The following is a 22,929-nucleotide window of genomic DNA, read 5'->3' as shown; positions in this document are numbered from 1 at the left end:
CCCACAGATTTTCCTGTGAGAACGTGGTGACAAAATGAAGCTAAACCATTTGCCATACTATCTGTCCACAGCAAGTTCTAGTAGGATTTTTTTCTTTTCTTTTTAACAGTACTTGTGCCTGTGTTTTACACACTAGGTGTGTGCTGGGGGGCGGGTGTGGCTGCCTGGAGTTACAGAGTCAAAAGCAGGACCAGGGCCACCCAGGTCTCAGGACTGCTTGATTGATGTTCTTTGTAACTAGACAATAACTCAGATACTTCAAACCTCTCTTAACTTGAGTCTTTCCATGAGGGAGCTGTTCTTATTTTTCCAATTGTTCTTATTCTTTGTGTTGATAAGCTCATAGTCGCTTATGATTTACAATGGGGGAATTATATCTGAGCAGTTCACCACAGCCTGAGGACATATTACTTGAATTTGCTAAACATGAAGCAGGAAGTAGGTGGAAAACAACACCTCATACCTGAAATCCTAGTTGCTTAGATATAAAAGATCCAGAGGGTCAGAGCTGGAAGCCATCACAGGCAGAAAAGATGCCCCATGTTAACAATAACCAACAAAAATAAGGGTTGCTGTAGGCGTGACTCAAACTAGCCTAGCGATTGTGAGGCCCTGAGTTCAAATCTCAGTGTTACTCCAAAACAAAAGAAGCGGGAAGTAAAAGGAAGTAACTTGGTCCCTCAGAGCTCAGCAGGTGCACTGTGAGCCTTGGAGAGAAGGCTGATTCTTTGCTTGTGGAAATGGGTAACCCCTGTAAGCCTGTGGCTGACCGGAAGTGCCCTTTCATCAAAAGCAGCATAGACTGACTGATGGTAATTAGCGGCTCCAGTCCCCTGACATTTCCTGACAATTCTAGAACAATTTCTTAACCCGAGAGCCCATGAATAAACTTCAGGCCCCTCTGAACTCAGATGGGGAACTGTCTCTCCTTCCTTCCAGTCACTGCTGGGTGAACTTCAGCATTTCTCGCAGTTGGGAATGAAGTCTGCACTTCAGGGTTTTGCATTAGCAGCACCTGGGGCTGTGTTGCCATGAAAAATCCCAGATGGCTCTGTGTCATGTAATATGCATGGCTGTCATCCTGAAATATTGTCGATGCTCATCACTGCTTGGGGGGAAAGCAGGGACATTCTTTCTAGAAACAAGGCATGGAAGCATCAAAAAATATGGAGATAAAAGTAGATTAAATCATAGGCATTCAACTCTAACTTTCCTCTTAAACTGAACACTCAGGACTAAATCAAGAACCAACATGGCGGGCCTTCTACACCCAGTCCTTCTACCACTAGCACAACCACCCAACCAGTTCTTTCTCCTTACACTGGCCCCATGAGGTCCGGATCTGGCTGCATCCTCACAGCAATGCAGGTTCAGCAGTTCTAGGCTGTACTCGGCATTTCCCCATGAGGCAAAGTGAGAAACACAACTGAGTAGAGTGTGAAATGATGTTTGAGGGTCTCTACTTTGTGGAGGCTACAGTGCTAGGTGTTTAGTGGACAATGCTGTTCACGTCTCATATATGCGTATATGTATGTATGTGTGCTTGTGTGACAGAACTGAGGCATGAATTCAGGGCCTGGGCACTGTCCCTCAGCTTTTTTGCTCAACACTGACACTCTAGCAGTTGAGCCACAGCTGTTTTTACAGCTTTTTGTATTACTAGGACACAAGAGTCTCAAGGACTTTCCTGCCTAGGCTGGCTTTGAACCACTAGTCCTCAGATCTCCATCTCCTGAGTAGAAAGTAATATAGGTGTGAACCACCAGGACCTGGCTGTATTTCTCACAACAGCTTTACATGGTAGGACCCCTTCTTATTGAGGACAAAACTGAGTCTTAGAGTTTAGGCCTTGGCCTACCTTATACTTCTGGGAAATATCTGAACCAGCATTCAAATCCAGTATGATCCAGAACGTTAAGATCAACAGGAGGCTGCATCCTAATTGCCCATCCTTATTGCTTCACCTAGAAATGAAGATAACCCTCAAATATTGGTGGGGGTCTCATCTCAGGTGGCATTCTCTGTGGTTCACATAGTTTCCTGAGGATTAAATGAGATAATATATTAATACGTTTAGAAAAGTGCACCAACACGTATTAAATTCTTCCATAAATGTAATCACCATAGCCAGCAAATAGAGGTATTTAATGCATGTTAGCGTTTGTTGCTGTTGAGCCTGTAGGATCTCATTATTGAGTGTGTATCTTTAATGTGATTTGGTAATGGCTGCTCCTTGGGGCTAGAACATCTAATTGCACAGAGAATGAATTTTAATGATGATGGCTGATGAGAATAGAACCTCATTTTAGCCACAGAAACTTCTGCTGCACAGTGAGCTCATGGTTGATTCTTACTTTCTGCCATAGTGGAGAGTCTTGAATACCCTTTCTTGGAGTATGAATTTTGCCTTTGCTTTCCCCTTTTCCTTTTCCCCTTCTTTTCCTTTCTTTCGTGCCAATTACAGAGCTTGAACTCAGGGCCTATCTCTAACTTTGCTTTTTTTTTCCCTCAAGGCTAGACCTCTCCCATTTGTGCTATACCTCCACTTCTAGCTCTTGGTTGGTTAATTGCAGAGAAGATTATTATGGATTTGTCTGCTTAAGCTGACTTTGAACCACTGTTCTCAGGAGATCTTAGCAAACTGAGTAGCCAGAATTACAGGCATGAGCCCCCAGCTCCTGGTTGAATTTTCTTTTCCTGTCCTAGTGTTCAACACCTGTTCTAGGTATTGAAAATGAAAAGAAAAACTATAACACTTGAGAAAATCATTATAACTGCCCCCACTTAAAAATAATAAGGAAAATTCATGGGAAGATATCCGATTTAAGCACTAGGAAAGATTAGGTATGGAAAATGAAATGTATTCATGGGAACAATCTAAAGGCATATTACGTTCAATTGAGCTGAAATATCAGCAGTGGTTTTTAATTAGGGTTTTTAACTCCCTAGAGTTCCCAGTTAGAATAGAGAAAGGTCAAGGCAGTTTCTGAAGAAAAAAAGTGATCCAAGTCTTTTTTTTTTTCTTTTTTCCCTCCTATTTCCTCTTCCTCTTCATTCCCTTTTTTCTTCTCGATCACTAACATTCTAAAAATAGTCATTGTCAATTTGTGAGCTTCCTCCGTCTAGCCAGGGATGGTTTTATTTTTTAAGATGTTATCATTGCACTTGGTTTCCAGTGATCATTTACACAGCTTTAGACGAATTCCCTTCGCAAAGCCACGTGAGGTCTGCCAGGGCAGCTGTTTAACATCCCTGCCCCTCCATCTCCATGTTTGTTTAGAATTTCTTAGCTTTTGAAGCCTCTCATAAATAGTCATGAAGTTATCACAGAGGCCATCAGCTAAGATGGATGGAGACTCTTCCTGAGTTCTTGCCTAGTCCCAGAAACCGGTTGGCATTTTCTAAAGGCAGAGGCTGTGGGAGTCCTGGGATCCGGATGCAGGGAGGCTTTGTCCCTGCCCAACTGAACCATTTGTGTTTCTCTTGATAGCCAGCCCATCCCAAACCCTTTTGAACTTTGGTTTCATCTTGGTGGAGCAGGAATTAGGAAAGAGAAACATTTAATTTGCAAAGTTTGCCAGTTATGCAGTGATGCGTCTCATGAGGGGGGTGAAAAGCAAGTGCCTCCAAAATATTGTCCTGGACACACAAACACACACCCCTGTGTCTCCATCAAGTCCTCAGATCCACAGAAGTTGCCAGCAGAGACAAATGGGTTACCTTCAGTGGCCGGGCACGTTGTCCTGATGGTGACCTTTGCCAGACCATGGAAACCTTACGTGGTAAAACAAGACAGTTATCTTGTTTTATGAAAAGTCCTGCACACGACAGTCCATCCGCTCCAGAAAATGACAAGTGTCCAAGTCTTGGTGGAAGATAGAGGCTTGAAAAGGCCTTTGTCAGTACTGTCATTCCCTACTCCTACCCCAGCTGCTTGGCTGATTGTGTAACCCCATCTCGGGTCTTGTGGAGCTGGAGTGGAGCTAGCTGAGAGTGTGGGTCCTGTTACAGTCAGCATTGGGTGTTGTCCATGGTACAGGGGATGTCGCCGGGAGTCATGGTAATAACTTGACTGGGGAACCAGACAGACACCACATGATAAAGTTAAAAAGAATACAGTTAGATTTGGGTACTGGTGGCTCATACCTATAATCTTAGCTACTTGGGATGCTAAAATCTAAGGACTGAGGTTAAAAACCAGCTGGAGTTTAAAGTTCATGAGACTTTTATGTCCAGTTAACCAGTAAAAAACCAGACGTGGCTCAAGTATTAGAGTGCCAGTTTTGAGGGGGGAAAAGCCAAACAAGAGCGTGAAGCCTGGAGATACACAACTACTGCCAACACAAGAAAAAGCAAAAGAGGAGGAGCAGCGGCAGGAGTGATGGGATGAAAGAAGAAGGGGAGGGAGAAGGAAGGAAGGATGGGAAGAAGGAAAGACGGAAAGAGGTTTGTTATTGGTTATAAGTAACCCAGATCCTTTCTCCTCAAAAAAGAGAAAGAAAAAGTAGCTGAAGAGAACTAGGAGTCTTGTTTGTAATGTGTACTAAGTGAAACTGGTAGTGAGCACTTAGGAATAGTGTGTCTCCTTAGTGCTATCATCTGGGGCCTGTTCTTTTCTCTCTCAGCTCATATTCCCTTGTCTTCATGGGGTCACAGTGGCTACTTATTGCTCAGCTCTGTATACAAAATGTGCCCTCAGCATCTGAGATAGGAAGGCAGAGAGAAAATCAGTGTTTAATGGAATCTATCCATGACTTCTGGGTATTTCTCACTGGTCAGAACATGGTCACATGATCATTCTAATTCATGAGAAGTTAGGGGATGTCATTGTTTTTAGGCTTGATAGGGAGCATGTGGTGGAGAAAAGCTAGCTGTTAATCTTGTGAGAGCTAGGAAGCAAAGAGAGAAAGGAAGGAACCAGAGGAACCAGGGACAACCTACCTCTCTCCCCACAACCCCAAGGACGGTGATTCACCATTCCTCCACATAAGCTTACCTGGCCTACTGAAGTTTCCACCACCTCCTCCCTGATTATGCGATGAATCCATTTAGGGAACGATCCACTGATGGGGCCCAGGCCCTCATAGTGACTTCCCTACGATCTCACCTCTGAGTCTGCTGTATTGGGAACCAGACACATGATCTTTGAGAGGGACACCTGAGGCCTAAAGCATAATAGGGAGGTGTTGACCCCCTGGTCCTTGCTGGCTTTCCTTTCTAAATGCCTCTGGTAGCATAGGATTCTTGCCACATTGGGTGGAAGTATTGCAGTCAATGACACACGATGGTTTTGGTTTCTTTGTTTTTTTCATGTTCCATGATCCTTTTTCAAGTGCTCAGTAGAAAACGTAATGAGAATGTCCAAGTCAACACAGGAACACAGCAGATCGGAAGAGCCTAGAAGAGGTACTTCCTCTGCCCTCCCACCCCACCCTCTATGGCACATGTAGATGGCTAGACATAATGCTTACAAAACTTTTCTCAAATAGATAAAGAGAGGGAGAGATTTGGGTCTCCGCACTGCTAGTGTTAGACTGGCTAGTCCTCTGTTGTGGAGACTCTCCTGTGTGCCAGGGTGGGATAGAGGGAAGAGGAGGGCAGATATTTAGCAGCATCCTGGATCTTTACCCATTAGGTGCCACTAGTAACAACCAAAAGTATCTCCAGACATTGCTATGCATCCCCTGGGTGTGGGGGGGGGCACACACCCCTAGTGGAGATCCACCACTGCTGCCCATATCCTGCCTTCCCCGTGACTCCACGTCCATATTTGGGAGAACCCTGGGAGGTGACCGTGGATGGAATAATCTGAACCCTGACATTGGGACAACCGAGCCAGATTCAGGCTTCCTCAAGTTGTTGCTCCATGAAATATTTACTGAGTGCAAAGGCAAGTACTTGAACTAAGACTTGGGAGCAGCAGGAAGAAGCCGAGCCCCTGACTCTGGGTTCCTGACGTTTCTACGCAGCTGCTTTGTGCTCAGGAAGCATGAAACGTCACATGGTAGATTTAAACTACCGATAGCTGGTACCCTACAGGAAAGGTAGGAAGGCTTGGCTGAATGAGGAGGGTGAGACAAGACACTGTTAAATCTGAGAACTGAAAGCTGACTGTATGGAAGGAGGGTAAGAGTACAAAGGACCCCCCCCCCCAAAAAAAACCCCAGGAAGCAGCTTCATACATTGGATGGGCAGGGAACCAGGGTAGTGGACCTATAGGAAACAAGACAAGAGGGGAGAGATCAGAGAGAATGCAACACTTCAGCCAGACCATCGTGGAAATTTAAGGACTTTTTTTTTTGTCCTACCAACAGTGGGAAGCCATTGAATGATTTTCCATGGGGGAGTGACATGATTTGATTTGTATTTTAAAAAGATCAGTCTGCCCCTGTTTGTGTCCGGAAAGCCAAAGTTTCTCTCCAGCCCATGACATTGATCCTGTGGCCTGCTGGGCTCGGATGTAGAGTCTTTTGACATGACTATGGACTTTGGTGACTGGTACCCATCCATCCTCTCAGCCACCCCAACTGGGTACCTTTTTAAACACTGAAATAAAAGGAACGATTCCTGCTCATGTTCTACCTTTGTTCTCCTTCTTTATGCCACAATTGAAGTCAGGCTCTGAGATCTTTGAAAACCCCAGAGAAGAAAACGATTTCCATGGCAGCAGTAACCATGGGAAACCTTCAGAATAGATCCTGCTCCCGAATGCCACAGTACCCCTTTCCCTCACGAATCGCTGACTAGAATTATGACCAGCATCTGGTTCTGTTTTACACCCATTTGTAGAGATGAGATCCTGCCTGTCCTTTCTAGCTAAGGTGTCATAGTGGATGGAATTGAAAGGTGGGAGGGGGAGGGAAAGAGAAGGTAATTCTTGTAAGATACCTTCCCTGCTCCACAAACTCAAGCTGGTATTGATTTAGAAGATGCAGCCTCCGTGTTACTACCTTCCTCTTGTTTTCCCCCAGTTTGTAGAATAGAATTATGGGCATCCATCTTCTTGAAGATAAAGGGAAATCCATGGTCTTTTCTGAGATGCTGAGGATAAAAAATGGTTTTCCATCTACTATTCCATTTTGTTCTCACATGCTCTTGGTTATGAATCATCTCTTAAGTTACTTGGGAAAGAGGTTCAACATGTTTCTCCAGAAGCATATAATTCCACACTTGGATAGTCTCTCTTATCAAAATCTGGGCATTTGGGGGAGCTGAATTTCTGAATCAGTGCCTCTTTTAAGGGTAGATACAGGGCAAAAAAATGGGTTGATGCTTGCTTTTCTCGAGCAGAATTGAATGAAACATAGACATGACAACGAATCCTGCATTCCTAGCTCTAGCTGCCACAGAAGTTAATAAGGAAACAGGAGCAAATGAGGATAGCGTTTGCTTCTGGAATGTGGCCAGGCCACAGAAAGAGGCTCAGGAGGAGAGCCGAGAAAGGAAATATGAAGTAGAGGCAAATCCGTAGTGCATTCTCCTTTCCAAAATGTTTGAACACTATGTTGAGAAATGTATTGCCTAAGTTAAACCAGCTGCTGGCAACTTTATATCCAGCACTTTCTTGCATCACCAGAGAGGAGGGTTCTATTTCCAGACTTCTTGTGTGAGAGAAAACCAGGAGTGTCCTTTGTGCAAGATCTTCATCCTGGCAGAGTGGCATTGTTTTGCTTCCAAAATTCATTGTATAAAAGTAATGAGCAGAGCTAAGTGCTGGTGGCATACACCTGTAACCCTAGCTTCTTGGGAGGCTGAAATCTGAAGATTAGAATACAAAGGTAGTCGAGGCAGCAAAGTTCATAAGATTCTTAATACCCAATTAAGCAGCAGTTAACCAGGGTTTTCCTGTAGCTCAAGTTGGTAAAATGCTAGACTTGAGCACAGAAACTCAGAGACAGGGCCCAGGCCCTGAGTTCAAACCCCAGTACTTGAAAAAAAAAATGAGAATGAGAAGGAAGGAAAGGAAAGGAAAGGAAAGGAAAGGAAAGGAAAGGAAAGGAAAGGAAAGGAAAAGAAAGGGGGAAAAGCCTGAACAGTAAAGTCTTTGAGACTCTTGACTTTAATAAACTACCCAACCCCCCAAAAAAGTGATGACAAATCTAAAAAAAAAAACTACCCACCATACCCCCCCCCAAAAAAAGCTGGAAACAGAAGCTCTGGCACAAGCAGTATAACACTAGCCTTCAGTAAAAGAAGTTCAGAGACAGTGCCTGGGCCCTGAGTTAAAGCTTCTAGGACTGACACACAAAGAATTAACAACCATTGTTGGGCCAGACTTACCTTCTGTTGTTCTTTAAGGTTTATGTTCTCCAGGTTTTCCTGAAGATCTAGAGATCAGTCAGAATCATGATGCTGGCATTGAAGAGATTGATGTTGAAACAAGAGTTTGGCCTGCTTTCTAGAGTTTTTGAGGACTGATAGCAGTACCCTTGTAAAAACGAGAAAGAGTACCCATGATGATACAGTGAGCCCAGTGAGTGCTCCAGAAATGTGATCTTTTGTCTCTGGTGAAGCTTCTGTATGGTTGACCCTGGGGTAGGACTGTGAAGTGAGTGGGCCTGCTGCAGCCATATTGGGAGTGGGAGAGGCCTGTGGGGATTTCTGCAGTCATCTGACTGAGGCAGATCCCAACAGTTTCTCAAGTTTCTTGCTTGCAATGAAGAATTGCTATTTAGAAAGCAATCTTTTCTCTCCTAACAGTCTCCAGAGCATGGTGTCACACAGCTTGCATGACTGGTGGCAACTGACTCTCACTTTTAGACTCTAATTTAACTCAGTGAACATTTTTCCTCCTAATTTGTCTCATCCATCTTAGTATTTTAAGCTCTTTCTCCTTGTAGGATTTCATGTCTTCCCAGGCCCAGTGCTTGATAAACACGATTGCTTTTGTAATTTACTCAGCTCATTCTGTCTTTCCTCTTTACCTTGTCCAATCCTAGACCTACACTTGTACATTCCCCTAAACCAAAGGAACTTCAGCTTCAGCAGGAAAGCTGCAGAGAGAGTAAATAGCTATTCCTTAGAGAACATGACTGTGTGCCTGGCAGAGGCCAGCTTCTGGGTCTTTGGTGGTATTTTTCAAACTAAGTGTGTAAATTCTCTAAACACTAAAAAAAAACCCGAAATGGTTTCAAATATTTATATAAAATTCCTTTACTTGTTAGATATATAAAATTTATATTTTATAACAGGCAATCTAAAACAAATCCATGTTTTGTGTGCAAAAGATTTGGGTTGCTTATCTAAGCCCCACTTCATAGAGACCAACAGATAGGATGAAAAGATTGAGCTGGTACGAAGTGCATATGGTATATTTCTCCAAAAATGTTTGTCATGCAAAAAAGGTATGATTTGGGATAGACCTGAGTTTCTGGCACTTCAGAGACCTATTCACAAGCAAGATACTGGACTCACTAACTCACAGTGCTGACCTTCATATTCTTGAAATTTCAATTAAATGATGAATGAACTCTTGCTATGTAAGAGCATCGACTCAAAGACCCTATGACACCAGAATCCAAATTGCTTATGTGAAATGGTTTTGCATTTGGATCTAACCTATGTACATCCCACTGAACATCAGTCACCTCAAGATCACTTATAAAACACACAGAAACATAAATACCGTAGCTGATGCTCTGTCACTTAGGAAATAACAATGGGGAAAGTCTACAAGTCAGTGTGGAGTACGAATGCAACTTGTGTATTTTTTTTAATCTATGGCTAGTTGAATCCATAGATAGTGATATTCAGGAGTATGCTTCAAGATGGAGGACAACTGTGTATCAATGTGATAGCATAGCACTGGAAATAGTTGGAAGCTATTATTGTATGTTGCAATTGGTAGCTGATTTCTATTCTTGAACTTGGGTCTAGGGCAACAAAGAGGCTCCCCTGCCCTCAATTTTTTTAAATGCCCTCAACTTCTTTGCAATATGAAGAAGTCTTCTAGTGACTGAATATGTTTTTCCTTCTTTTTCACTTTTGTTTTCCAAATCCCTTACTTATTTCTTACCCTTAGACTATTTTTACCAGTAGGGAAAGCGGATATTTGTTAGTTGGGTGTTAACTTTGTCCCCCTAATGTCTCCTGTGTCTATATTCTGATGCATCTGCTCTGATTTTTTTAGGCTATTTATTAGCTGGGTCCTCATAGATCAACACATCTATGTATTTTGTTTCCAACTCCTTTCATTTATCTTTGGGAATCTAAGTCCCACAGCAGGGATACAAAAGATCTATTTAGAACTACATGACGATGGGGGAAAAAGTCTAACAAGAATCTTGTGAGGCCCAATGCAAAGATGTATTCTATCTCACCGTTTCTCACACATGGAACTCATTGTGTTATTCATCCCGAGGCCCATTCCTGCACACAGCCCCGAGCTATGCTGCAAAGATTGTTTGGACTCCCACTTCTGCCCATGCCTGGTTGGAGAGCCTGAGACATCAGCTCAGAGCTATGCAAGAATAATATGGTTGAACTTGGTGGGGTTTTTTTTTGGGGGGGTGGGGGAGAGATGACCCATATGTTTAATAAAGTTCCATATGTGAGCTGCAGTCACGTTTGCTCCCCAACCCTCAAGAAGCTTCCTTGGGACAGTGGTTCTCAGTGTTCAGAGCTGGGAATTTCTGAGCTTGATACTCCCATTTGACAGCTGAATTCTCCTGGGCACTGTTTAGTTGTCCTGAGTTCCACAGAGTGGGGATCTTTGAGCCCCATTTTCTCTTTCTAAAATCCTAGCAGATAATTTTGTGAGCATCATGCCCTTAAACCAAAGGAATTTAAGTTTCAGCAGGAAAGCTATGTGCCATTAGAACATATTCAGGAGCTAGGTACTGGTTGCTGATGCTTCTAATTCTTGCTTCTCAGGAAGCTGATACCTGAAGATCGTTGTTCAAAGTCCCAAACAGGACAAAACAGGACAGACAAATCTGAGGGACTCTTAATCTGCAATTAACTAGCAAAAAAAAAAATATCTCAACGTGCAGCCAGGTGCTGGTGCTTCATATTTATCTTAGCTACTCAGGAGGCTGAGATATGAGGATTGTAGTTTGAAGCCATTCTGGACAAGGAAGCAGGTAAGACTTACCTTCAGTTAACCACCAAAAAGCCATAAGTGGAGCTGTGGCTCAGGTGAAAGAATGCTAACCTTGAGAAGAAAAGGCTAAGGGACAGCACCTTGGCCCTTAGTTCAAGCCCTAGTAGCAGCACAGAAAACAAAGCAAAAGCCTTATTCAGGACCCTTGAATGCATAACTATGCGGTCTGTGTGGAAGATGCGTCATCATATATTTGCACGGTTGGTTTTAAAGTTTATAAAACCTCTTTTCCTATAAGCTCATGATAATATCCCAGCACTCTGAGAGTTTTGATGGCTGTTGGTGCTGTTGGTTTTTTTCCTTTGTTTGCATTACAATGACCCTTTCACAGAAACTGAAGGGTGAAGTGTCCTGTTGTGTGTGTACCTGGCATGTGTGACAGGAACAGAATGTGGCTCCAACTCTGAAAGCCAAGCCTTCAGCCTTGCCCCATATGTTCTTGTCTACAACTGAAGTTATTACCATCACCACCCCAGGCCAGTGTGGGGATTCCTGGGCATCTTCTGTTAACTATCACTCAGTCTCTGCCCAGCTCCACAATAAGCAGGAGTCCATTTTTTTTTTTTTTTTTTTTTTTTTAGTGAGAAAACAGACTCAAGAAGGTTAGGTGCCTTGCACATGGTTGAAATTTAGTAAGCAGTAGAGCTGACATTTATGTAAACAGCCTGGGTTCCATGTTGCCTTTTCAACAAAGAAGTTGCAATTGTGGGCTCCGTGCTCTGTTTGCTAACATAGACAAATGCCATGAAATGTTTGCAACTGCAAGCACAAGTTCTAAAACTTGGAACTTTGAAAGATCTTTTTCCTGATCCTGCTCTTCTTCTTCTTCTTTGGTATGGGGTCTTCAACTCAGGACCCCATATATTTTCGTTTGTGGCTGGCATTCTAACACTTGAGCCAAACCTCTAGTTCTGGCCTTTCAATGCTTCATTGGAAACAAGAGTCTCATGGAATTTTCTACTCAGGCTGGCTTTGAACTGCAGTTCTCAGGCCTCAGCCTTCTAAGTAGCTTGATTATAGGTATAGGTGTAATCTGTGAGATATATAAATACATATATGTGTGTGTGTGTGTGTGTGTGAGATATGTGATATATATATACACATGATATATATATATATATATATATATATAAAGTTTTCTTCAGTGCTAATGGGTGACTTCTCTCCGATGTTGTTCCATGAGTATATTTTCATTGGCTCAAAGGGTAATTATATAAACTGTTATGTAACATGTGAAAGGGTATCAATGTATGTGAATTAATGCACCTTCTATCTGGCAAATATCATGTAACCCTTTTACTAATTACAATAAAAAAATAGAAAGATAAAAAAAACTGTTATGTAGTACATTAACTAAATTTGATCAATTTAGTGATTCTTTTTGTTCATGATCTCCTTCCTTCTTTCCTTCTTCCTTCCTTCCTTCTGTCCTCTCCTCTTCTCCTTTTTTCCTTTTGTTTCTCTCTCCTCTTTCCCTCCCTCCTTTTCTCCTCTCCCCCTGCCCCCACCTATTAGACGTCTCATAGGATCTTAATATACCTGGCCCGGATCTCACTATGCAATCCAGGTTAGCCTGGCACTCATAATCCCATATCAGCCTCTTTCTCACTGGGATATACAGGCATGTGTCACCATGCCTGGTCTTGTCTTTGACACTTACATGTGTTTTAGATGATTCCTCCTAACAACACACAATGATATTGAATAGTAGTTTTAAATAAATAAGTGTTCTTGGTCCTCATGAAGCTCTCTGAATGACTTTGGACACATTTCTGATCTGTGAAATCTCAAGCTCCAGGGACCGTGGATGTGGAACTAAGCTTTTATGAGGCTAAACACTACAGGTTTATTCTCATTCCCAAGGAACCATCCAGAATCTGGTAATCTTGACATAGAAGATGACCATTATTGGCCAGTTGCAACCACTGCGTCCCTTTTCCTGTGTCTGTCTGAAAGCCCTCCCCCAGTCCAGGTATTATTAGCCCAGCACCATGATCTTTGGGAGTTTTCAGAACATTTTTACACAGAGACATGTATTTGTTGTGGACTCGAGCCTAGCACTGCAGTTCAGTGTAATGATTTGCTTATACACTTGAAGCTATGGCACTTCCCAAAGTTCATTTTCCAGCCTGAACTTCAAGGTCACCAGGAATGTGAGAAGCAGTGTCCTGCACGTCTGGATGCGCCTTGAGTATTCTTCCTTGGAGTACAAATTCTGGAAGATCCTTTGTCTTTTTAGGGAGGTGGGAGCAGAGCTTGAGCAGGGCTGTGCCTTCTACTTGTGCAGATCTGTCCTTAAGATTCCTGCTTGGTCCTGGAGAGCTCAAACCCCACATTTCCTGCACTAATGAAAATTCCCAGCAGAGGGCAGTCTCTGACACATGACAAGGCTTCATTTACCTTCATGTCTATTTAAATTGAAGAACCTGTACAGATTTCTTTAATTAGCCTGTGTTCATAAGGGGAGATAAATCCCTTCTGGTCCCACAGGAAGGACCATTTTCTTATGAAAAGGGAGACTTTCCTCTTCACTGCCTGCCTCTCACACTTTTCTCCCCACTGTTGGGTCTAATTTGTGAAGTTCAGAGCTAGAAAGGGGCCAGGCATACACAGTAGTAGGTACAATTAAGCATAACACCATCAGGCCTGCTAGCTTATCAGACTTTTCCAGCTCCTGGCTCTGAGGACCAGCCTGCGGGACAGTGTTAATACCAAACATCTGTTTTTCTTTCTTTCGCCCAGGTACCCTGGTTGTGTGTCTTTTATTTGGCATTTCATTTAGTAAGCACAAATCCCCCAGAGGTAATATAGGCTTGCTATCGACATTTACACACAGGGAAATAAAGCCATTGAGATGGAGAGGTTTGTTGTGTGACTACAGGAAAGTTACTAGATTCCACTGGGTCTTACTTTGTTCATCTGTAAAACACAGGCATTAGATTAAACAGCTTTCCTGATTCCAAGCTGAGAATGGTGGTTCATACCTGTAAACACAGCTACTCAGAAAGGGGAAATTTGGAAATCTGAGGTTCAAGGCAAGTCACAGCAAAAAGTAACTGAGATTCCTTCATTTTAACCTACAAGTCACTGTAGTAGTTCACATCTATAACCCCAATGTATAGAGGAATAATGAAGGATCATGATTCAGCACTGGGAAAAAGGTATGAGATCCTATCTGGAAAATACATTAAGAAAGGCCTAGAGAATATCTCAAGTAGAATAGTACCAGCTTAGTAAATGTAAGGCCCTGAGTTCAAACCCTAGCACTGCTAAATATGAAACTAACTAAAATAAAATCCTCATTTCCTCTGGTTGAGGATGAAATCAAATCAAAAGCATTAATGGCAGTTTCTCATGGAAAACAGATTGTGTGGGGGTGGAGGTGTTGAGGTTATTGACAGGGAATCAAGGCTATGCCTTGTCTTTGGCTTAAAATTCTTTGAGCTGAGTCTAGGGCATGTACAAAGCCCAGTAGTGACTCAGCTTTAAAATCCATCAATGTCAAGATGCTGAGCCTGGTCTGGTCTGAGCAGTCACCTGTTGGTACCCCTAGGTAGGCAGGCACTAGATCTGCAGGAGTGGGTCAGAGGCAGCAAATGCAGAGGCAAATGGTGAGCATGTGGAATAGACTTGAGATTCATTTCCTTGTGTTTTTGTAATTCACATTTACTGAAACAACCTGACTTGTTACTCCCCCTAAAATTAAACTTACGGTGCCTGAGCTTATTGGTTGGAAGTTTTATTCTCTTGTGCAGCAACCATCAGAAGAATCAATACAGAGTCTTTTTTCATTGGCATGCTCACCTTGAGCCTGTTCCTTGCTACTTAGCTGACCTGGGTTAAAAGCAAGAGTGAAAAAAGCCATGTCAAATGGCTCTTAGGTGAGTGTGAATTTTCCTTGGTCATCATGCATCTGGTCTTTTCAGGGTATAAATAGCAGCAAGTATTTAATGACTGTGTTTATGAATCTCATGGCCAGAAAGCATCATTTTAAAGAAAGAAAGAAAAACTTATGGTAGAAGTGAGAGATATAGTTTTTATTTTTAATTGATTGCTATATATAGTTGTACCATATGAAATTGCTATTTGGCGAGGAACATCTAGGCTGGGGAAAATAAATCTGGGTATCATCAGGATATAGGATGATATTTAAATGTGTTAGCAAGATCACTTAAGGAGCAAATATAGTTAGGATTCAGGACCCTGCCTAGGCTTGAGGCAGTGAAGCATTCTAGATGAACCAGCAAAGAAATTCTATATGGGGGAAAATGTATTCTTGGAAAAGCATATTTGTGAGGTTTGCTGTCAATCCCTGCATTGTGATCATTTCACATGCCAATGTGACTGGGTCATGAGGTGCCCAGGCATTTGACCATCTATGCTTGTTGGTTCAGTGGCGGTGTTGTGAAGTGAGATTAATGTTTGAATCAGTGGATCCAGGCACTGGTGGCTCACGCCTGTAATTCTAACTGCCCAGGAGGCTGAGATCTGACGATCTGAGGGTTTGAAGCCAACCCAGGGAAGGAAAAGTCTAAGATGCTCATCTGTAATTAATCACAGAAATCCAGAAGTGGCTCAAGTGGTACTAGCCTTGAGCAAAACCACTCAGGGACAGTGCCAAGGTCCTGAGTTCAGGACTGGCACATGCGCAGGCACACACACACACACACACACACACACACACACACACACACACACACACAGAATTAGTGGACTTCAGACAGGCATATTGCTCTCATTAATGTAGGTATACTCTTTCTAACCATGAAAGGCTACACGAACACAAGCAATGCCCCAGTGAAAGTTCCCCTAGTTCAAATTTCATCTTCTAATGACCTTAGAACTGGGCCATCTGGTCTACCAGAACCAGCTGTATGTCTTGACTCTACAGATTACCAGCCAGTTTTGGATTTATCTGCCACCATTGTTGTAGATGCTGATTCCTTACAGTTTCTATGTTTCCAGCTCTAGTTCTACCTCTATCCTTCTATGTTTCCTATTTCCATTTCTCATCATTTCTAAGAGATCTGGGCTTTCTACCACTGTCCTCTACCATCAATTTTTAAAAATATTTTTTTAATTTCAATGTATAGAGGGGTTATAGTTATATTCGCCAGATAGAAAGTACATTACTTCTCACACATTGATATCCCTTCTTATGTTTTTGTCCCCATTTCCCTCCCTTCACCTCCTCTCCTCATTTTTCCCCTCCTACTTCAAATAAACAAGTAAACATCTATTTAAAATACCAGGTAACAAAGTAGGATACTGATTAACCAAAGAGTAACACAAGAGAAGAGAGAAAAACATAATACATAAAGAATAGCAGTCACTTATAATTAAGCTCTTTTTTCCATGTCCTGGAGGTCCATTGAAACCATCAGTTTTTTTTATTCATGTGAACTTCCGAGGTCTTGACATGATACAGTCTGTTATATTATTGATGCTGTTTGGACACCAACAACAGGGATGGAGTATTGGGTCCCATTCACATCATGTTGATTGCATGGCTCTCTGAGCTGGGGCATTGACCTTGTTCGAAGATTTAGAAAATTCATGGCTACCACAAAGCACTGTTTGGATTCTGTTCCATTAACTATTTGAACTCTGCCTAGCATAGTAGCAGCAATGTGCTGACTGTCTTAGCCCCTCGGGCCTTATTTTTATTTATTAATTTACTTTCGTATGTGTTGCAAATGGTTTCATGGAATTGGTGAACAGGAATCAAGAGAAGAAGGAAGCACTAATGCTTAGATTTTCTTTTCTTTACTTGACAAGTATGTATTCAGTAGCTAAAAAGGTGTCCCAGAATATATTTTAAGCAATATTTACTGTTTGTTTTAGAAGACATCTTCTCATGCATTCACTAATTTAAACAACACAGGAATCCCAGGAGAGTACAAAATAAGACTTTCTCAGGGTTGAAATTTATTCACAAGGCCCCAGAATTACTGTGCTGTGGTTACACTGTTGATTGACATTGGTACTAAACTAGCAAGGTGGAGAAGACCTGGAAGGTCAGAGGACAGCTAGGGGAACTAAGTGGTAAGGCCATCACAGGGTCTGTCCTCTGTTGCAGAGTGACTGGCAATGAGCAGAGCTTCAGGGAAGGAGACAGAGCAAGAGATGTTGATGGCATCAGCAGCAGAGGCCAAGGTTGGCTGTGTCTAGATTGTATGGGAGGAGCCGGCACCTGGTTGCTGGCCAAGATTGAACCAGTAGCATCTGGCTTCCTTCTGGCTAGAGCAAAGTACTAGGGGTTGGCGTCTTCTTGATTGTGGATGATGCAATGTCCTTGAAAAAGATTTATATGGGTCCCTGATCCAGCTAAAATTCAGATAGGGCCATCATTGACTAGTAAGAGTGCACCTACAACCCGCAGAGTCAATAAAACATTTTAGAAAACTTTAGGATAATTTACGTATTATGTGATAGAGCCCAGGTCACATAGCAGTTTTTGGCAGCAGCTCACTTTTATGCACATATATACATTGCTTCGAGAAGACACGGGAATGCATTTTTAAATCTTTGTCTGTGTTTATAGATCAAGCTGTAGTAAGTGAATTGTTTTGAATATAATCAATGAATAGTCTCATTTTACAGAAAAGCAACCAAGGGTGTCTGATGCCAAATGCTGGGCCTTTTCCATTCCATTCTGCTTCTTTGAGCTTTATTGATCTCTTCTCTACATGATTTATATTCATAGATTTGCAGTAACCAATCAGGCCTGATGCTATTAGTCTTATCCTAACTGCTTCACAGAAACTGTCATAGTTAGGGTACTGGAAGGCAAAGTATTGAGTTAAAACTAGTTGGCATCGAGTAAAATGTACTCAGAAGACTTTAGAACCTAGACAGCACAGGCGTTCTAATAGTAGCAGAAGATTCTGAGGCTCTGAGCATTACTGATCTATAAGAAGGACAGTTTGGAAAGCCCAGTAGGTTTATGTGACTCAGTGGACAGATGGTACACAATTATGGTTAAAATGATGCATATAATCGGACCTGGGTTCCAGGTTCAAGTCTTGTCTCTTCATATATATATATATATATATATTGCTGAACCAGTCATTTTCACTCCTAGTCTTAGTTTTTTATCTGTAAAATTAACAAAATCTTCAGACATGATAAATGCTTCTGAATATTTGTGATGATTATTGCTACTCTGTGTGTGTGTGTATGTGTGTATGTGTGTATGTGCCAGTGCCAGTGCCAGTGCCAGTGCCAGTGCCAGTTCTGAGGCTGTAAGTCAGGGCCAAGGTGCTGTCTGTTAGCTTTTTTTAATCAAAGCTGTCACTTTACCACTTGAGTCTACTTCTGGCTTGTTAATGGTGAATTGGAGATCAAGGCCTCACAGACTTTCCTGACCCTACTGGTTTCAAACATAAATTCTCAGATCTCAGCCTCCTGAATAGCTAGGATTACAGCTGTGAAGTTCCTAGCTTATTAATATATTTTTCTTCTTAAGTGATCATACAGATTAGACAGACTCTTAATTTGTCAGAAACTTTCAACCTTTGTTCAGAGATGCTTTGGTATTTGTTGGCAACATCCATTTTGCTTTCTAATATAATCCCAATTTATAAAATTTGCTTCCAGGTGTATTACCTGAAATATACCCTTAAAATTTCTGAAATGTTCATCTTTTGCCATTAGATCACTCAGCCCAGGAAGTATTTTTTTCCATTGGATGAGTAAAAAAATGACGATGAGAATTGTAATCCTAACTACTGTGGAGGCTGAGATCTGAGGATTACAGTTAGAAGCCAACAAAATTAATGAGACTCTCATCTCCATAAGCCACCAGAAAAAAAAAAGCCAGAAGTAACTCTGTCACTCAAGTAGTAGAGCAATATCCTTGAGCAAAAGAAGCGCAGGGACAATGCCTAGGCCTTGAGTTCAACCCCAGAACCAGCATACATGCGCATGTGCGCGAACACACACACACACAAAATCATGATCAACATTGATACAGGGTTCAGGAAATATGTTTGCTGTCTCTAAAACCACTGTGACCTTGTTAATACCTATGGCCCTCATTCTTCCCCCCCATTTTGCATGTTCACCCTATTCAAGGTGACCTCAGTCATGGGCCTGCTCCCTCTTCGCAAACAAAGGCTGCAGCAATAAACACATCATCTCTTCTCACACTTCTATAATGTGGTCATCATTTATAGACAGATATGCCTAGTTTCTATTCTCCTGGTCCAGAGGAAAAATGAGCAGATATATAAAGTATCATAGGATAGCCAGTCAGATATTGCCTAAATCAGCCAATCCCTAGACATGAGAAGTAGCCAACCTGATTTGCCTGAACCATTCAGACTCATGGGAAATAAGTGCTGCAGTGATTTTATACTCATCATTATTGTTGTATTAGATAATGGCTATAACCAGGCATGGAGGAAACTATATGTTCCACAGTCAATTTTTCCATAGGGAAAATGTTGGGTTGTTTTTTCTTAATCTTCTGAAAATTTTATTCCCCAAATACATTTATTTCTCAAAGGGATTATGGCTATAAGCTGACAGATCCCCAGGAGTGTCAACTAGATTTTCAGCTCTGGCAGGACATTGTTGTTTAGAGTCTGCAGGGAAATAAAACCTGTGTACTCATTTGATGCTGCTTGTAAGTGCCACAAACAATTATCTATAAAAATAAGGAACGGGATCTGGTTGCTCTGAAGAATTCTGCAGATAAGTGCCAAAAATAGTGAGAGCCCAGGTCTTCCAATTACCATCAAGAAAAAAAAAACAATCTCTCAGGGGTTACTCTATCAGTTATTTTTGTGTTGCTTGTGTTGCTGAGCCCCCAAATACCTGACAGAAACACTTAAGAGACAAAAGATATAGTTGGCTCACAGCTTCAAGAGTTCAATCTGTGCTTGCTGCAGCAGAGCATTATGGTGGGGGGATTTTGCATTAGAAGAGCTTCTTCACCTCATGGTGGACAGGAAGCAAAGAACAAGTGGAAGTTAGTGACCAGCACAAGATTTGCCCTTCAAAGTCATGTCCCAGTGACCTACTTATTCCAACCAGGCCGTATTTCCCTGGTATGGATCTGGTCTACTGTTAAGAATGCGGGATGGCAAGGAAAAGGAGAGTATCCCTGAGTATTTTATAGATTGTGTTTGAAAGAAGGTTCCATTTCCAGGAACTTTGGTGGGGATAGTTGCTTGTGGCCACTTGGACCCATCTCCTTCAGGATGTTTGTCCCAACAGCTCTTAAGGAAGCTGAGCATCTGCTATTATAACACATTCTGCCAAGGGTCTGGAACAGAGCAAGCTCCCATTTGACTAGGATTCCTCTAGGACCAAGTGAGACACTCCCTTTCCTTTGGGGGGAAGTACTGGGAATTGAAGCCCAGCATCTTTCTAAAGTAGTATTTATCATTATGTGATCACAGTTGATTTTTTTTTGGGGGGGGGAATCATTGGGCCTGAACTCTGACCTGAGCACTGTCCATGAGCTGTTTAGCTCAAGGCTAGTGCCTACCCCTGGGTCTGGATGCTGTCCCTGAGTTCATCAGCTCAAGGCTACCACCCTACCCTTGAGCCACAGCTCCACTTCGTATTTTCTAGTGATTAATTGGATAACAGTCTCGTGGCTTTGTGGCTTTGTATTGCCGGGGCTGGCTGGCTTTGAACCTCTATCCTCAGATCTCAGCCTCTTGAGTAGCTAGGATTATAGGCATAAGCCACCATGCCCGGCTTTGATCTTCTTTTTACCTTTGGAATGAAATGGAAGTGAAAAGGAGACATGTGGTCATTTTATGGTTACAGAAATAGTCAAGGCATTTCCTGAATATCATGACACAGATGCCCAGAATTGACAATTAATAATGTCCACAACCTAGGGAAGCGGTCATGGATGGAAATGAGTCCTGGACCCCAGTTAACCCTTTGGTACTAAGGAGGGTACATCGTGGAAAGGTGCACAATAAAATGGCTGCTTGGTAACAAGTACTTTAGTGCTTGGTTATACGCTGAGTGTGTAGCTGTTCATGTGTATGGACCAGCAGGCAGTCCTGTAAAGACCCTCCTTATCCACACATGAGATGTCATTAAATTCTAAACTCCATGCCCTATCCCCTCTTTCTCCAGGTAACTTGACATTTTTACCACATAGGGAAATTTCCTCATTGAGTACAAATGGAGGCGCATGGGTGAGGTGTGACGGCCTTTGGAAAGCATGTGCTCATGCCCTGCAGGACAATGATACATTCTACACACATTCAATGAAAACATAGTGAGGGTTTTTTTGTTTTGTTTTGTTTGTAGGTCGTGGGACTTGAACTTGGCCTGGGCACTGTCCCTGAGCTCTTCAGCTCAAGGCCACTGCCCTACCCTTGAGCCACGCCCCACTTCCCATTTTCTAGAGGTTAATTGGAGATAAGAATCTCAGGTCCTTTTGTGCCTGGGATGGCTTTGAACCTCGATCCTCAGATCTCAGCCTCCTGAGTAGCTAGGATTATAGGCGTGAGCCACCTCTCTGGCTATGTTTTTTTAAGCCAGCATTCTTCTCTCTCCCACTGAACTAGTTCTGCCTTTTGTCATTTCATACAAGCTTGATTGTCTTCGCAAAAGTGCCTCCTCCCTCCTCAAACCCAGATCCCTGAGCAGCTGCTGGCTCTCTAGGTATCCTAGCCTAGTCCTTCCTTCCCAGTATTTTCTCCTCTGTGGTTTCCAGACAACCCCCTAGCTTTCGTCCAATATAGCATTTTGTGGTCATAGACATGCATGCACAGAGCTTATTGAAGTTGATGGGCATTCTTTTTTTTTTTTTTTAACAAATTGCTACCTTTTGAGATTTTCTTTGGCAAAATTCATATTCTGTCCAGAGAATTTTGGCAGCATTGGCTATCTTATTTGGCTTGTTTGTGTTTAATATTATAATTGCTTTGTTATCTGTTCCTGCCTCCAACTTGGTAGAATGTTTTTGCCCAGTGCCTGTGCTTCCAGAAAGCATGCTATGCAATCTATAAATGTGTTTCTCTTCTCTGGCTTATCTTAGTGTGGCTTTTTAGTTCAGCATGGCAGAAATAGGTACCTTTGACTGGATTTGATAATAATAAACAACTTTCACTCAGGCTAGGGGAAGGGTATTTAACCCAGTCACAACCCCTAGGTGTGTATTAGCATTTGAAAGAAGAATATGCCTGAGGTGGTAGAACTACAGAATGCACTGTTTAGCAAACATTTGTGAAGTTGTAAGTCATTAAGTCATCTTTGTTCCTGGCTTTAGGTGAAAGGATTTAATTTGTCAACTGCCTTACTGAAGAGATACTTGTGCCTCTACACATGACTTGGTAATTTTAGTCAAATCAGATCATTATTGACTGGTATTGTTGAAACTCTGCCCAGGAGTAATTTTTAAGGAGATAATTATGAAGTCACAAATCAGAGCCTTAGTGAAAAGGAATGTGTCACTGAACAAAAAAGGGGAGGGGGCATTTCCCTGCCATGTATAATGGAGCTCAATTTGTTCCTCTACAGTAAAGTGGGAGATCTCATTCTGAATCCATTTCTCTCCTTCTTGAGCCATTTATTGCCATTTCCACAGTCCCAGTTAAAGGCCAGAATAAACGGTAGAAAGTTACTGGAGGATTTATGCAAAGAGATGGTATCAGATAAGAATCTCACTGAATTTCTTTTTTTTACTGTTGGGGTGATGTATAGAGGGGTTATAGTTCGTCAGGTAGTGGGTACATTACTTCTTGAATATTGTTCCCCTTTATTTTTCTCCTACTTTCTCTCCCCCCAATCCCTCCCACTCAATAGACTTTCTTTTCCAGGCTCCCTTCAACCTGGGATCCTCAGATCTCAGC

General features: G+C 42.2%; 1 long non-coding RNA gene across 1 annotated transcript; it reads right to left on the bottom strand.

The window, feature by feature from the left end:
* Positions 1-3,425: 3,425 nt before the first annotated feature.
* On the bottom strand, positions 3,426-6,633 carry LOC150066650 (uncharacterized). The gene is made up of 3 exons (XR_016539237.1): positions 6,583-6,633; positions 4,997-5,118; positions 3,426-4,072 (listed from the first exon to the last, which is right to left on the bottom strand). It is a non-coding gene; the product is annotated as an uncharacterized LOC150066650 (long non-coding RNA).
* Between the last annotated feature and the right edge of the window lie 16,296 nt (positions 6,634-22,929).

The sequence above is a fragment of the Megascapheus bottae genome, chromosome 2, assembly GCF_031878675.1.
Source record: "Megascapheus bottae isolate mThoBot1 chromosome 2, mThoBot2.hap1, whole genome shotgun sequence".
Taxonomy (NCBI): Eukaryota; Metazoa; Chordata; class Mammalia; order Rodentia; family Geomyidae; genus Megascapheus; species Megascapheus bottae.
The sequence above is the reverse complement of the archived record's forward strand: the minus strand, read 5'-3'. Positions and strand labels throughout refer to the sequence as shown.